Source organism: Lepidochelys olivacea, assembly GCF_965140295.1.
Source record: "Lepidochelys olivacea isolate rLepOli2 genome assembly, chromosome: 6".
Lineage (NCBI taxonomy): Eukaryota > Metazoa > Chordata > Testudines > Cheloniidae > Lepidochelys > Lepidochelys olivacea.
Window position 1 is genome coordinate 11,254,675 of NC_140416.1, and position 13,193 is coordinate 11,267,867.

General features: G+C 46.8%; 1 pseudogene across 1 annotated transcript in view; it reads left to right on the forward strand.

Annotated features, from left to right (window-relative positions):
* The window catches only part of LOC311522737 (pepsin A-like), a 28,134-nt pseudogene extending 15,170 nt beyond the window's left edge, over nucleotides 1–12,964 (forward strand). Inside the window, exons 10-12 of the transcript XR_014714697.1 lie at nucleotides 3,808–3,972; nucleotides 5,742–5,834; nucleotides 12,538–12,964. The product of XR_014714697.1 is annotated as a pepsin A-like (transcript). The remainder of the gene's footprint in view (nucleotides 1–3,807; nucleotides 3,973–5,741; nucleotides 5,835–12,537) is intronic.
* The last annotated feature ends 229 nt before the right edge of the window (nucleotides 12,965–13,193 follow it).

The window sequence follows — 13,193 nt, forward strand, 5'->3', positions numbered from 1 at the left end:
GGCCTGGCTGTGAGCGAAAAACTCAATCTGGTAAACCAGGTGTTCTCACTAAATGATCATACTGAACCTGGTTATGAGGCACTGTTTTGGGAATATCATGATTGGTTTCAAAGGTTGAGTTGCTTGCAGGGTGAACATATAATCCAGATAAACAAGCAGGTCCCTCCAGTTATCCATCCATTTCATAAACAAACTAGAGAAATACAACCTAGATGGAGCTACTATAAAGTGGGTCAAAACTGGTTGGAAAACCATTCCCAGAGAGTAGTTATCCATGGTTCACAGTCATGCTGGAAGGGCATAACAAGTGGGGACCCGCAGGGATCAGTTCTGGGTCCGGTTCTGTTCAATATCTTCATTGATGATTTAGATAATGGCATCATAGAGAGTACACTTATAAAGTTTGCAGATGATACCAAGCTGGGAGGGGTTGCAAGTGCTTTGGAGGATAGGATTAAAATTCAAAATGATCTGGACAAACTGGAGAAATGGTCTGAAGGAAATAGGGTGAAATTCAATAAGGACAAATGCAAAGTACTCCATTTAGGAAGGAAGAATCAGTTGCACACATACAAAATGGGAAATGACTGCCCAGGAAGGAGTACTGCGGAAAGGGATCTGGGGGTCATCGTGGACCACAAGCTAAATATGAGTCAACAGTGTAACACCGTTGCAAAAAAAGTGAACACCATTCTAGGATGTTTAAGTATGAGAAGTAATTCTTCTGCTCTACTCCGTGCTGATTTGGCCTCAACTGGAGTATTGTGTCCAGTTCTGGGCACCACATTTCAGGAAAGATGTGGACAAATTGGAGAAAGTTCAGAGAAGAGCAACAGAAATGATTAAAGGTCTAGAAAACATGACCTATGAGGGAAGATTGAAAAAATTGGGTTTGTTTAGTCTGGAAAAGAGAAAACCAAGAGGGGACATGATAACAGTTTTCAACTACAGAAAAGGTTCTTAGAAGGAGGAGGGAGAAGAATTGTTTTTCTTATCCTCTGAGGATAGGACAAGAAGCAATGTGTTTAAATTGCAGCAAGGGAGGTTTAGGTTGGACATGAGGAAAAACTTCCTAACTGTCAGGGTGGTTAAGCACTGGAATAAATTGCTGAGGGAGGTTGTGGAATCTCCATCATTGGAGATTTTTAAGAGCAGGTTAGACAAATATCAATTTTATAAATTCACTACATATATAGGATGAAAGATAGGATATGTTACCTTGACCTTCATTTCCATAACGTACAATGTGATTTGCTAGAAATGGATCGAATTCTGCGACAACCTCAGGGGCTATAATGTAATTGCCGTGGTGATCCAAATTTTTCCACCTTATGTCTAAATGCAAGTCCTCTGCTTGAAAGTTTCTTTACCACTACTACAATCCTCTTCAACACATTTCTCCAATAAATAATGTCTTCTTCCATTTGAAATTTTAAATTCGTATCAATTCTTCCGGATATCTCGCCTCTCTTCACCACTGTCAGTGCACACGTTTTATGTTCAGTCGAATTTTCATGTTCACATAGTCGAGCTGATATGTTTTTCCAGCCATGGAATCCACTCGTCGCCAGACTAGAGATCCCTCTGAATAATCGACATGGGGCCCAAAACACGGCTCCTTTGCTCTCCAAATATACAAGATATTGCTGTGGCTTTACTTCACCGTTTAAAAGATGTCATTCAAACACATTTTTTGTTAGAACATGCATTTTATCAGTATATTCTTTTTGAGTTAGTAAAATCACTATCAATATTCGCAAAAAGAAAAGGAGTACTTGTGGCACCTTAGAGACTAACCAATTTATTTGAGCATAAGCTTTCGTGAGCTACAGCTCACTTCATCGGATGGTGTTTAATACCATGGGTTGATAAATACTCAATTGTAGCATCATTCAATATCCATTCGGCCGGGTCGTCACTTATGGTAGATATTTCAATGTCACATTGAATTTCTGATTGACATGATTCACAAATCTCTGCAGTATTGTCAAAGATATCCAGATCAACATGATAAGCGGTAGTCTCTGATATGCTCGTATTTGGAGCATTTTCTTCAACACTAACCGCAACCGGAATTTCTTCCTTAGATTCAATATGTACTTTAATCACATCAATATTTTCAATATCAACACCAATATTTCCACTTTTTACTTCACTGCTACTTTCAAGTATTTTTTCTGTCTCTCTGTTGGCACTAACTGATACAACAAAGGAATCCATTTTGCGCATTTTTGCTGTCATTTCATTTTCCCTTTCTTTCTTTTGTATAGAATTTTTTTTGAACTGAGAACTACTTAATTTCTTCCTTCCGGTCATATTGTTAATGCTTAGGATTGTCGTGAGCATGTTCTTTACTAAAGGGCTTCGCGCCGTCATGGGTGGTTTCAATGCGCGCTGTGGTTGGTAGAATCGCGGCGCATGGCACTGATGCCACGATTACAAAAATGCAGCTATTAAAAATTTGCCGCCCCTGCAAATTTGCCACCCGAGGCCTAGGCCTCGTCGGCCTAGGTGATACTATGCCGCTGACAGGGAGGAATGTGTTTTAAGGGTTACAGAACTGACTTTTGTTGGGGACATTATTTCCAACAAAGGTGTACAACCTGATTAGATGAAGATTTCAGCCACTGAAATGATGCCATGTCTGCAGTCAAAGAAAGATGTCCAACAGTTCCTGGGAATGGTTAATTATTTTGGAAAATTCATCCGTAATCTATCTACCAAAGCAGCGGCTTAGAGAACACTCCTAGAGAACAAAATTGAATGGTGTTGGGGTGCAGAACAGGAGGCATCGTGGGAAGGTTTAAAACAACAACTGATAAAAGAGACAGTGTTGACGTTCTATGCACCAGGAAGGCCTATTTAAATCTCAGCAGAAGCTTCACAGTCTGGCATAGGTGCAGTGATTTTACGGAAGCATAAGGATTGTTGGCAACCAGTGGCATATGCATCCAAATCACTGTCTGAGGCAGAAACCAGATATGCACAGATTGAGGAGGAGCTTTTAGGAATATTGTTGGCCTGTGACAGGTTCAATCAGTATATTTGTGCCCAGACAGTGGAAGTTGAAATGGACCACAAGCCCCTGATAGCGTTATTTAACAAACCGCTAAATGACTGTACCTTAAGGATTTAAAGAATGATGATAAAGCTGTAAAAGCATGATGTGGTTGTGACCTACACACCCGGTAAATTCATGTTCACTGCAGATGCACTTTCCAGGATGGTGACTCCCACTACGAAACCAGAGCATAGGCGCCGACTTCCCCTCTTTCCCATGGGTGCTTGGCCCCCCGTCTACTCCCTGAAAGACCTGAGACTTGCTAACCTGCCTGGAGAAAGGCTATTGAGGAAAGTGAATGGTAAAGATTCACTCCAGAGTGATGTGCTGGTAACCTCTCCTCTCTAGATTGTTGACACACTGGGTTTATGGTAACACACTAGATGGGTTGAGAATATAATGTGTGTGTTATTAGATAGCTGTTAGCTGTTTTATATTCGTATATAAGAACTACTGAGTTTTTGTTGTTGTTTTTTAAGGGGGAAGATGTAGAGATATGTTTGTGGAAGATTGTCATTTAGAGAGGCTCCCCCATAAGGGACAGTATTATGAACACAGGTATTTAGAGATGTGCCCTGGAAACTGGGGTGGAGAACACTGTGTCGCTTTGTACAGCAGTTCACCACAGAAGCTCCCTAGTTTGTTTTATCAAAGGTTTTATCCTTTCTCATTCACTGGTTTGTTGTTTAATGAACCCCAATATCATTACATAGGATGCATCTGATTCTCCCCATCCCTCCCCCTAGGTCAGAGGCATTGTGGACACCAGCCAGATCTTTGGTCTGAGCAAGACCGAACCCAGCTACTTAAGCTACTTTGCCCCCTACGATGGGATTTTGGGTCTGGCCTTCTCCAACGTCTCCTCCTCTGGAGCCACACCAGTCTTTGAGAACATGATGACCGGGGGTTTGGTGTCCCAGGACCTCTTCTCTCTCTACCTGAGCTCATAAGTCAGGGCTGGAAACAGCCCATCTGTCTACAGCAAGATTCACATTCCTATACCGCCTCTCACAGAGCGATCCCTGCGATGTTTGCATCAGAATTCCCAAACACAGCCACCTCTGGGGTGGAACGTGGCAGCCATTCTGTGCTTGTGCCATATGTTTTGGGGAGCAGAAGTGAATGACGATATCTCTAATAACAACTGCAGGGGAAATTAACATTAGGAAGAATCTAGTTACTAGCTATGACTGGAAAATGGGTCCCCCCCGCCCAAGAAAATTTCTATTTTCCAGCAAAAAATCAAAAACTGAAATAATTCAGTTTGGAAATATTGCCCTGGTGCTTGGTGGGAGTTTGAATGGGGGTGTCTCCTGCTCCCAGTCTCCTGTATAGGCTGGAGTCCCTGGTCAGACTACACTGCTCATGGTGCCCCACTGTCCGACCTCATGGTGGAGGAAGGGTGTTGCGTGATGTGAAATGCACCAGTCTGACTCTCTCCTCCATTGAAGTGTTTGTCATTCTCTCTTTAGCCAATAATTCATGCATCTTCCCTGACTCTCCTCTCTCCCTTCTCGTGATGTTCAGTGGCATCGACTCATCTTACTACTCTGGGAGCCTGAACTGGATCCCTCTCTCCTACTGGGAAATCACCATGGACAGGTATCGCCCACCCCTTGGCCATTCCACCTGCGGGCTATTGGAAGACAGGTCAAATGTTAATGAATTGTACATCGGAGCCAGGGGAAGCTCAGCTTTCAGAGTCTAGACAAAATGAGAGACAACGGAGCCACAAAAACACCTTCCATGGAGCCATAGGAATGGGACTCCCCTGCTAGGTTAGGTCAGGTCAGTGATTCTCAACTTTGTTCATACCAGCACCCCCTCCCATCTGTCCAGCTCTGCTTCGCAGTATGGGAAGGGCAGGGTAGCTGGGACCGTCAGTCCCAGAAGGCTGTAGCATAAGGAGCGACAGGCAGTAGCCATGGAAGAAAACGTCTAGGATGAGACATCAGAGCAAAGTTCTTGGTAGTCATAGCAAAGGGGCAGTGGGGCAGCTCCACCCTGCAGGTTTGTCCCTGGCTGCTTGTGGGCCGAGTGGGGATGAGATCGGGAGTGTTCCTGAGGACATTCCCCTGACTCTCTCTCTCTTCCAGCATCACCATGAATGGCCACCTGATCTCTTGTGCTAATGGCTGGCAGGCTATTGTCGACATCGGCACCTCTGTGCTGGCGGGGGCCCCCACGGCCATCTCCAAAATCCTGCACTACGTTGGTGCCCGCGGGGACTCCAGCAACCTGGTCAGGTCAGGGAGGAGGGATGGGTGTTTCTAGGGGCATCTGCTACACACGCGTGTGGCCGAACCCCTGATTCCACTGCCACTGCCCACAGGCTGCACCCAGCCAGCATAGGGATCAGCTGGGTCACTCTGCAGATTCCCTGGTGCTTCCACCCACTGGTAACCCACAGGAACACAGGGGAGGTCACCGTCCCCAGCATGTGGCCAGGCCAAATATAGAAACCGGGACCGTCTGAGCTGACAACATTGGTCCTTTGGTTCAATCTGCAGAGCCTCAGGCTTTCAGAGCCAGAGGTTCAATCCCTGGAGAGGATCCAGTCAGGCAGTGACCCAGCTCATTTAGATCCCACTGCTAATCACATGCAGCTTTCCCTTGTTGGAGAGTTGAGTGCTGAAGCCGTGGCTAACCTGGCTCCTGGATGTTGCTTTTCTCCCTACAGATCAGCTGCAGCGCCAAGCACACCCTGCCCGACATCATCTTCACTATCAATGGCATTAGGTTCCCTCTGCCCGCCACCGCCTACATCCGCCAGGTAAGTATCTACGTCGGGGCCTCTCAGTAAGGGCTTGTGCCTGAGGCTGCAGGACCGTCACTGAAATGCAGCACAGAGTCTGGCCTTAGCATGGAGGGAGGGGCAAGGAGCTCTCCCCCAAAGAGACTGCACAGGCGGCCTGTAGAGCTGGCTGCCCCAGGAAATCACCATGCCAGGGGGCTTACTGGGATAGGAGAGGGGTTAAATGAGCAGCTACCCCAGCTAGGAGGCTAGCTCAAGAGAGTTCACTGCCTCGCGCTCCAGGGCTTGGGCAAGTGGGTTTCAAGAATGAGTCGTCTTCCCCCCTGGACAGAACTTTTCCCCTCTCTGGTGTGGAACTGGTGAGCTGTTTCAAAAGGCATGGAAAAGCAGAGAAGAAGCCCCAGTCCAATCATAATCACAGGGGGGTTAGGGGAGCAGAATATAATTGCTCCCGTTAGAATTTGCCTAGGCCAGTGGGGAGAGCACCTTCTGTCTTACCAAGGGATTTTGAAGGAGGAGAAGTGGTTGGTGTGGAGCTGGGAACTATATCTCCAAGTGGTTTAGTTTCCTAGACAGAACAGCTGACGGAGGAACACTGCTGATTCCCCCATGCTCTGTTAGGCAGAGACAGTTGGAATGGGGTCGCTCAACAAAGAGGATCTCCCTTAAGCACCTGGAGCCCAGAGTGATTCCTGAACTCCCAATGGTACCAGGATTAAATAGCAATTCAAGAAAATACCTTGAGTGGAGAAATGGAGCAGCTCAAAATTCCACCAGAGCTGAAGCTGGCTGGAAATGCGGAAGGCAAGTGGAAGAGATTTAAACAGGGCCTTCCATTGTATCTGCAAGCAATGGGTGCCAGTGAAAAGGGAGGCAATCAGATGTAGCCTTATTTCTGACCAGAGCAGGTTCTGGTGCACGTGTCTTTAAAATTTCAGTTAAGTCAGACTAACTATGAAATTGTTTTACAAAGATGTAAGGAGTACTGTACTCTGCATAAAACTGAAACTTATGAGACTTTAACCTGAGGTTCCAAAAGGAAAGTGAAACTAGAGTAGAATTTGTTCCTGATCCAGGGCTGGTGAACCAATTTTGCAGGGTTTTATAGGGGGCAGAGCGGGGACTAACCAAGTCCCTGAGAAGAGACCACACTGTGACTGGAATGCAGAACAAAGCAAGGAGACCCAGAATCAACCCTTCACAAAGCGCTCCAAGTCCAAGCACTCATGGAGGATGGACAGAGCTCTGACGCTGCAGGCATGATTGAGAATCCAAAATGTTGTAGGAAACCCGAAGAAGAGCTCTGTGTAGCTCGAAAGTGTCTCTCTTTCCCCAGCAGAAGCTGGTCCAATAAAAGATATTACCTCCCCCACCCTGTCTCTCTAATAGGAAACCTAAGGCAGAAACAACAAGGAGTCCGGTGGCACCTTAAAGACTAACAGATTTATTTGGGCATAAGCTTTCATGGGTAAAAAACCACTTCTTCAATTTTTGTGGATACAGACTAACATGGCTAGCCCCGGATACTAAGGCAGAAAGGCACACGAGCTCAGGCAGAATTAGGGAAGAAGGGCAGGCAATGCCTGGCATATCAGAAGAGATACAAGAACTGCCATTAATTCCATCGCTTTGCAAGAGTTTTCCGGCACCGGCAGAGTGCGCGCAGCTTGGCCAAAGAGGACGACGACAGTACCACGAGCTCAGCTGTATGTTTCATAGGAGCAATGGCTACCAGTGCAGCAAAAGATGACCTGGCTGTCACAGATGGAAAGCAAATGGGAGGTTTATTAATGTTACGTTGGACACTGGTGCACAAGCCGATGAGTTGCCACAAATAGTGTTATTGACACTAAAAGAAAAGCCACAGGTAAACTCAGGGCTTATAGCCGTGAGCTTATCCCCAACAAGGAGTATGTGAACGAGACATATGGGTAAACTGGGAAAGCTACAATGTGGAATCGTACCAGGGAAAAGCACACCCATTACTGGGTTAAGTGTGTCAAGCCCCTGGTCTCATCAAGAGGGTGCAAAGGGTTTGAGGACATCTTCCAGGGGATGGAGAAGCTTTCAGCAGAGTACAGAATAGAGCTGAAAGAGCCCAACCACCCCACAATTCATACGCCAAGGAAAGCTCCCCTCACACTAAGGCAGAGGCTGAGAGAGGAGCTGGACAGACTCATTGATCTGGGAATCACAGAGCAGGGAGAGGAACTAACAGAGTGGGTATAATCATTGGTCGTTGTAGAAAACACAGACAGAACCCTTCGCTTATGCATAACCTCAAAAGAATTAAATCTATTTAAAAAGTGGACGTTTTTCACTACCACAGGGAAAGACATTTTGGGGGAGATGGCGGGTGCCAAGTGTTTCTCTACACGGGGTGCGTCACAGCAGGATTCTGGCTGGTGCCCTGAGAAGGACAGAGTACATGTTTGTTCTCCTTCAGCATCCCCTATGGGAGACACCATTTCCACAGAGGGACACCTGGCTACCAGTGGTAGCAGATGACAGAACAAGGAGCAATGGTCTCAAGTTGCAGTGTGGGAGATTTAGGTTGGATATTAGGAAAAAACTTTTTCACTAGGAGGGTGGTGAAACACTGGAATGCATTACCTAGGGAGGTGGTAGAATCTCCTTCCTTAGAGGTTTTTAAGGCCAGGCTTGACAAAGCCCTGGCTGGGATGATTTAATTGGGGATCGGTCCTGCTTTGAGCAGGGGGTTGGACTAGATGACCTCCAGAGGTCCCTTCCAACCCTGATATTCTATGATTCTATGATTCAGCACCCGCCGTGCTTCACTGGAAAATACAGCACGCTGTTGATGGTACAGAGGGTGCCATGGTTTACGCAGGCGATGTTCTGATCTGGAGAAAACCAGCAGAACATCATGACCAGAGGCTCCAAGCAGCTGGGAAAGAGCCAGAGCTGCTGAGCTAAAGCTAAAATAAACAAGCATCTAAATTCTGTGTAATGGAAACAATGTCACTGGGCGAGAAGTTAGTCTAGCAAGGGACACAGGTGGATCACGGTGAGGGTGAGATCATCACCAACATGCCTGCCCCAACATACAAGGAAGGGTACAATGATTCCTTGGAACAGTGAACTGTCTACGGAAATTTGTGCCCAAGCTAACAGCTCAAACAAGCCAGCTGAGAGCATTACTGTGCAAAGACATGCAATGCACCTGGGGTGCAAATCTTCATAGAGAGTTTGAGACAATGAAGGGGTTAAAAAGGCCCCCGTCCTGTGAAACTCTGACAGTAAGCTCAAAACTCAGTTGTCCATGGACATCTCTGAAAAAGATATTGGCACAGTCCTCCTACAGCAGGATGGTCAGAACGGGAGATCAGTGGCTTACGCATCACGGGCACAAACAAAACCGGAGTGTCCATAATCTCAAAGAGAGGAGGAGACTTTGGATTTTTGTCCACTGGTGTAAAGAGTTTCATGTCTTTGTTTATGGAGGCCAGTGTTCGCTGAAACTGACCAGAAACCACTTATTGCCATTGCCAAAAGGGGCCTGGGAACCATCCCACCACCCCCAGGAATACAAAGATTACTTTTTCAGCTGCAAAGACAGGATTTGCAAATCGAATATGAACCTGGGGGAGATTTGGCGGTCTCAAACATGCTCCCTAGAGCATTTGACAAGACAGCCGTGGAGCAAAGTCCAGAGCTGTTCTACATGTCAGTTTGAGCATAGCACAGGAGAAAGCAGGAAGAAGATGCTTGTTTGAAATTTTAATATATGGATAATGAAAGCTGACATCATGGGCCAACTGGGCCAGAAGGCAACGTGTTCATACTGAATGAGAGATAATAAGTAGGGGATAAGCTGTGAAGGGGCTTGAAAGTGAAGACAAGTAGTTTGCTGTGATAGAAAAGGGGGAGCTAGCGGTGGGATTCGAAAAGAGGGGTTACATGGTCAAATCAACGGGCTAGGAAGTGATATATGCAGCAGCATTCTGAATGGAGATGTGCAGGGCAAGACTGCGTTTGTCAAGGCTACAGAGAGGGATATTGTAGTAATCAAGATGTGACATCCATCCAAAGAGGATGGATCTAGACTGTTCTCAGTGGTAGCGGATGACAGAACGAGGAGTAATGGTCTCAAGTTGCAGTGGGGGAGGTTTAGGTTGGATATTAGGAAAAACTTTTTTCTCTAGGAGGGTGGTGAAACACTGGAATGCGTTACCTAGGGAGGTGGTGGAATTGCCTTCCTTAGAAGTTTTTAAGGTCAGGCTTGACAAAGCCCTGGCTGGGATGATTTAATTGGGGATTGGTCCTGCTTTGAGCAGGGGGTTGGACTAGATGACCTCCTGAGGTCCCTTCCAACGCTGATATTCTATGATTCTATGATTAAAAAGCCAGTCCAGCCTCAGACAAAAGGTGCATTGCGATTGCCAGAGTTACTGCTTAGGACGAGATGCTGCAGAAAGTGGTTAAGGCTATTAGCACCAAGTGACCGTGACCATGCGTTCCCAGCCCCTCTCACCAGTTCAGGGGGAAGCTCTCAGTCCTAGATGGGATTTTGTTTAAAGGCACCAGGACGGTGATCTCTGAGCTACTGCAGAAACACATGTTAAAAAGGAGACATGAAGGTCATTTCATGATTGAAAAATCTAAGCGAAGGGTCAGAGACATTTTACACTGGCCTCAAACGAACAGCAACATTGAGGAACTGTCAAGGCTTGTCGTACATGCCAAAAATACAGGCGTAGTCAAGCAAAATCCTATGTTAGTGGCAGAGGAAAAATTTTCCCCCTGGAGTAGAAATTTGTCCACATTGGCTGGAAAAAAAAGACTATGTATTTGTCCTAAACTACTAGTCTCACTTCCCTCAGGCAGCCACATTAAAAGGTACTACAGCTAAACAGTTGATTGCGCATCTCTATTTTCGCGAGTCATAACTCTGAGCCACACCTGCCATTGTGATGTCTGACAACGGGCTTCAGTTGAGCAGGCATGAGTTTCAGCAGTTTGCGGTGAAGCTTGGGTTTAGACGTGTGGAGAATATGGAAATGTCTGTAATATTTATAGGAAAAATATGCATGACTCAGTTTCCCCTACTTACTTTGTATTGCTAGGCACTGGGCCTGGAGGAGTTAATTTCTTCTTGGAAACAGGGGGAATAAGAGATGGCTGCTGGTCACAGAAGCCTGCCCAGGTTGGCATGAATGAACTCTCAGGAACTGACCGCATAGCAATGGAGTGCCCTGCGGAGATCACGGAAGACCAACAACTGGGCACTGACTGGCAGCCAAGAGAAGTGGACCACAGTGGAACTGCACCTGGAGGCGGGGGCAGACTGCTAAGCAGGCTGCTCCGAGTTCGCAGAGATTACATCCACGAGGCTATGGAAGAGGGGGCAGGTGATTCCACCAACACAGATTTAGAGTTAAATTGTGCTGTCCTAGGCTAATCTACGGCCTCCTCAGCCCTGGATTCCAGGTGACTAATGAATGCTGGATTGTTTTGAAAAGGCAGCGCAGCAAATCTCTAATGGTCACATTGCTCCCAAAGGGGTAAAATCTCACTCATTTGGACTCACCGGAGAACCCTGCTGAGAATCACAGGGTCTGAATCCAGAGGGCCTGGTCTTGGAGTATTGGAACCATGGGGGTTGCCCTTGAAAAATTGGGGACCTAGGGCCTAGTACTTTAAGGGGCACTCCCAGAGAGTCAGTATAAGGTTTGGAGGCATGGCACACCCTTTGAAAACCACGCTAGTCCCCATTATCCCACATCCAATAGGATGGTGAGGTGAAAAATAGTGTTAAAATAACAAAGGGCTGAGAAGTCAGACTTTGAGCCATGCTTAGCACAGTTCAGTTACAGGAAGGTACCAATGAACATGGGTTGCTACCTGCAGACATGTGGTTTAACAGAATGCTGACAAGTAGAACGCCTGCAACGACAGAATCTGCTGTCCCAGGAACTGGGGATCTGCAGAAGAATAAAGAGAGACAGAGACAACTAAAAAGAAGCCAGATGATTTGGGATCCCAGGAGCTTCCACCAAATCGTGGACATGATGCAGCACGCATCTGTAATAGAAATCAATGGCCACCAACGGCGGTGAGGTCACGTGGGGCTGCCCTGAGGTTGTATGAGGCGGTCACCCAAGACGGACACATACTGAGGAGGAAGAACAGAGGAGGAACATCCAGAAGGGAGGGAGGAGGGGCGCTGGGTTGGCCGCTTGGCCTGAGACAGTCTCAGTTAGGCAACAAATACAGCAAGTGGAGACAAGCGAGCCCCAGGACGTACCACCATGGAGGAAAATGGACTGACTGCCTCCTGACAGCAGTAGCACTGATGCATCCAGGGAGATCGGGAGGTCCTAGCTAGAAAGAAGGGCACCTCGGAAATCAGTGGAGCGTTACTAGTGGTTGGTTATAAGTATATGGAATGGAGAATCCCGTGGGTGCTGTTTAAGTGGTGTTGTGATTGAGTACTGGCTGGGAAAGGAGGAGGTTAGCATCCCGGACAGGAAGTCTAGGGGAGGGGCTGCAGAGGTCCATGTGCTGTTCTGCAGAAGCAGTTAGAACTGAGCACCGGGCAATTCCTTCAAGCACCTCGGGCCCAGAGTGATCACTGTATATCCCATCTGAAGGGCAGCTACCCCTAGCAGCTGGCTGAGGCATTGGGTCGGTACTGACACCTAAACTCGACTCACTGCCTGTCTCCGATCCATGCCTGCCCCAGCCTCATGCAGCTTAGTTTGGGAGCTCCGAGATTCCAGCCCAACATACAGGGAGTCAGTGGAGTTCCAGCCCAACAACCCCTGTCCCATTTTTCCTGGTGCAGAACTCAGGCTCTTGCTCTCCCGGCTTTGAAGGCATTGACGTCCCCACCTCCTCCGGAGAGCTCTGGATCCTCGGAGACGTCTTCATCCACCAGTACTACGTTGTCTTTGACAGGGCCTATAAATCATTGTTGCAAGCAGGGTCCTATGGTTGCACCACGTCTTGTACAGAAGAGGTCAAGTGGGGTATCTATGGAAAGGTTGTAGTTTGCTGCTCATGATTATGCTGTCTGTATGTGTGGATCATTTTTGTATTTGAAGTTATGAATATTGGCTATGTACCTGTATCTCAATGACAGGTTTCAGAGTAGCAGCCATGTTAGTCTGTATCCGCAAAAAGAAAAGGACGACTTGTGGCACCTTAGAGACTAACAAATTTATTTGAGCATGAGCATCCAATGAAGTGAGCTGTAGCTCACAAAAGCTTATGCTCAAAATAAATTTGTTAGTCTCTAAGGTGCCACACGTCCTCCTTTTCTTTTTGTATCTCAATGTGTTTGATTCTAAGTAGCCTCAGTGAAGCATTTTGTCAGCTTCTTGAGAAAGGACTATTCTCAGTAAGTGCCCAATG